Below are 4208 nucleotides of genomic sequence, written 5' to 3'. Positions count from 1 at the left end.
TATCCTATAATTTGTGGCTAATATTCACTTATAATTGAGTACATACCATCCAACCTTACTTAAGGATGATATTTTTTGGCCCATTCATTTGCCTGCAAATTCTTAATATCTTTACTTTTAAAGGCTGTATATTATTCCATTGTTAAAATGAACCTAATTCTTTCTCCATTCTTTAGGTGAGGGACATGTAGGTTGTGTCCTGTTTCTGGCTATTATCAATAAAGCTATTATGAGCATAGTTGGACAGGTGTCCTTGTCAGATTGTGGAACATATTTTGAGTACATGTCCCAAGGTAATATAGCTGGGTCTTGTGGAAGAAGTATTGCAAATCATCTGAGAAACCTTCATATTGATTTTCAGAGTGGTTGTACAAGTTTGCACTTCTACCAACAGTGGAGGAATGTTTCCCTTGTTCCTCAACCTCACCAGCATGTACAGTCACTTGAGGTTATTTTTTCATCATACTCACTATGATTGGTATAAGGTGAAATTTGAGTAATTTTGATTTATATCTCCTTGATGACTCAAGATTTTGAACATTTCTTTAGGTTCTTTTCTGCCACTCGAGATACTTCTGTTGAGAATTCTCTGATTAGCTCTGTACCCATTTTCAACTTTGGGTTTTTTGGATTGCTGGTGTCGAACTTCTTGAGTTCTTTATAAATTTTGGAGATTAGCCCTCTGTCAGATGTGGAGTTAATGAAGATCTTATCCTGCAGGCTCTCATTTTGTCCTAATGACTCTGTCCTTTGACTTACAGAAGCTTTTAAGTTTAATGAGGTCCCATTATAAACCCTTGAACTTAGTGCCTGAGTCATTGGTATTCTGTTTAGGAAGTTTTTTTTTCCTATACTAATGAGTTCAACACTATGCCCACTTTCTGGTTTTTTGTTTGTTTGTTTGTTTGTTTTTGATGTAGTGTTCCTGGTTTTATGTGAGGCCTTTGATCCATTTGTAATTGAGTTTTGTGGAGGGTGATAAATTCAGATCTATTTCCATCCTTCTACATGCAAACATCCAGTTCAGCCAGCACCATTTATAAAAGATTTTCTCCCTTTCCCATTGATTAGTTTTGCCTTCATTCTCAAAAGTCAAGTTTCCATACATGTGTGGAGTTTATGATAGTGTGAACACAAATATTTCACCTGTGTCAAGTTGAGGCTGTGGATGCTTCCCCAACTCACTCTGCATATAGGGCAAAACTCAGTTAAATTATTAACCACACTGAAGAACAAAGTAGAGAACAAAATGTAGGAAATTTCTCAAAGGTGGGGAATGAGGCAGAAGAACCAACACTCCTGGACTCATGTGTGCAAAGTAAGTGTAGAAACAGAGGCACCTGTAAGTAAAGAAGGAACTCTAGTGAGGAAGAAAAAGAAGTTCTTATGGTAGAAAACACTTGTCCAGTACTGATGGCAATGATGTAAACCATAGGAAAGGAAAAGACAGATTATAGTGACAATTTTGGCCTATGAGTAGGGCTGGAATTTGCTAGTAGAAACCATGTGAATGAAATCTCCCTCTCCCCTCTCCTCTCTCTCTTTTCTCTCCCTCCGTTTTTTCTCCCTTCTCTCCCTGTTTTCATACTCTCTTAACTTTTTTCCTCTCTACTATTTGCTTTTGTCACTTTTGCTCCTTTAGTGTATTATTTCAATTTTCTATGTATCTAACTGTGATTTCTGTTTATTTATTTATTTGTTTATTTGTTTATTTATTAGGTATTTTCTTTATTTACATGTCATATGATATCTCCTTTCCCAGTTTCTCCTACAAAAATATAAAACAAATAAAATAAAATTATAAACAAAAACAAAACCAAAAAAAATCCCTGCTCCCACTCCCTCACCCTGCTCACCAATCCACCCCCTCCTCCATACTGGCCCTGCCATTCCCCTACTCTGGTCCATAGAACCTTTACAGGGCCTTTCCTCCCATTGATGACCAACTTGGCCATCCTCTGTTACATATGCTACTGGAGTTATTAGTCCTACCATGTGTACTATTTGATTGGTGTTTTACTCCCTGGGAGCTCTGAAGGTACTAGTTAGTTCGTATTGTTGTTCATTCTAAGGGGCTCCAAACCCTTCAGCTCCTTGGGTTCTTTCTCTAGCTCCTTCATTGGGGACTCTGTGCTTAGTCCAATGGATAGCTGTGAGCCTCTACTTCTGTATTAGTTGGGTACTATCAGAGCCTCTCAGGAGACAGCTATATCAGGCTCCTGCCAGCCAGCACTTGCTGGCATCCATAATAGTGTCTAGATTGGATGATTGAATATGGGAAGGATTCCCAGGTGGAACAGTCTCTAGACTGTCCTTCCTTCAGTCTCTGCTCCATAGTTAGTTTCTGCAACTTCTTCCATGGGTATTTTGTTCACCCTTTTAAGAAGGAAGAAAGAATTCACACTTTGGTCTTCCTTCTTCTTGATTTTCTTGTGGTTTCTGGATTGTATTTTGTGTATTCCAATCTTCTGGGTTAACATCCACTTATTAGAGAGTGCATACAATTTAATAAATCTTTAAACTTGTCTACAAGTCTCTTTATTTTTGGGACTGTTTGCTGTCTGTTCCATTGTTATTCCTTTCTGTGCACTAGTTACTTTTTGCTTAGTTGGTTGGCTCCTTGTTCATTATTGTCATTGTTTCCAATTTTTGTCACACATTTCTACATTTAATATTTCACTTTAACTTACTGTTTTTTAATTGGTTCTACGGTATTATCTTTATGCCTGTTCTCACATTTATTTACTGTTGGTTTTGAAGTTTTTATTATTGGATGCTGTTTTTATTTTCATTTCGCATTTGTTTGATTTTATCTCAACACTGGTCCTTGTTTCTCTTTCTCTCCTACGTCTTTCTTCACTCCTTTCCTTTCTTTCATTTATTTCTCCTCTATTTCTTTAATTTCTGTGCATACTTCCTTTTTCTCACCCATCTATATTTCACACCAGCTCTAAATATTACTTTTATATTTTATATAAAGAGTACAGCATACACTTTAGTAGCTTTTATTTTTTTAATTTTATGGATAATAGTGGATCACTGGGCTTTAATAGATCTCATGAACTTTCTAGACATTTCTTGGGTTCATTTTATTGTTGCTACAACAGTTTAAATTCTTGACACTTCTTGGTTCTGAGGGATGAGCCTTTGTCAGTAGCCCAGTCAATGAAAGGCATCTGAAATAAAAGCAGAAGAGACATTCAAACCACAATATAAAAATGTAGTACCCTGTAGAGGTCTGTGGAGAGTTGTATGAATACTATCTAACAGGCTCAATGTAGATATTGCACTCTTCAACTCACAGATTATCTGCATAAACTGGACCTCCATACCACGGAAGAGAGTGGGGATCATGCAGCCCCAATCCCTCCTAGGTATGTATTGATGGTTGATAGGTGAAAAAGGCTCATTCTTCATTTATCTGGTTACTGATAAGGTTTACATTGTTCTGTGAACAAACTCTCAGTTATCCTATAAACAGCCTTAATGTTTGACACACATTGGGACACACCCACACACACACACACACACACAAGACATCAAATTAGAAAGACTGGAGTAGGGACAAAAAAAGATAAAATGGTGAATATGATTGGAGATACATAAAAAAGTTAAAATGAAACATATATGTAATTAACATAACAGTAACTATATCTGTTTGACTTAATGTAAATGAAATAAATAGGGGTTATATAATAATTTAAACTAACGGGAAAACAGAAATTTTCTGGCTGGTGATACCACATCCCTTGAATCCTAGCACTTAGGGGTCAGAATCTAGTAGGGTCAAGCTAACCCTTGTTCAGGGTGGTCAGAGAACACAGTAAAACTTATCTTTAATATAAACAAACCAACAAAAATAGAAAGAAATCAATGAGAAAAATATCATTCATCTTAGCTTAAAAAAACAAAAAAACAAAAAAACAAAAAACACACCTAGGAATAAGCCTAACCAAGGAAGTGAGATAGTTCTGCTTTAGTACTTAAGACAGTGAAATCAGGTGTGGGGGAACAATTTTGATTCCGGCACTTAATCAGGAAGATCTCTGTGAGTTTGAGATCAGTCAAAACACCACAGCAAGTTCCATATCAGACAAAGCTGTACATTAAAACCCTGTCTCAAAAGCAAGCAAGCAAACAAAAAAAACAAATGACAACAAACCTTGAAGACGTTGGAACAATGAAAGATCCTCCATGTTCATGAATGA

At 36.4% G+C, this 4208-nt stretch overlaps 1 long non-coding RNA gene across 1 annotated transcript; it reads right to left on the bottom strand.

The window, feature by feature from the left end:
• Positions 1–2999: 2999 nt before the first annotated feature.
• LOC116084293 lies at positions 3000–4208 on the bottom strand. Its single transcript, XR_004116067.1, has 2 exons — positions 4163–4208; positions 3000–3176 (listed from the first exon to the last, which is right to left on the bottom strand). It is a non-coding gene; the product is annotated as an uncharacterized LOC116084293 (long non-coding RNA).

Source organism: Mastomys coucha, unplaced genomic scaffold (genome assembly GCF_008632895.1).
Source record: "Mastomys coucha isolate ucsf_1 unplaced genomic scaffold, UCSF_Mcou_1 pScaffold9, whole genome shotgun sequence".
NCBI lineage: Eukaryota > Metazoa > Chordata > Mammalia > Rodentia > Muridae > Mastomys > Mastomys coucha.
The sequence above is the reverse complement of the archived record's forward strand: the minus strand, read 5'-3'. Positions and strand labels throughout refer to the sequence as shown.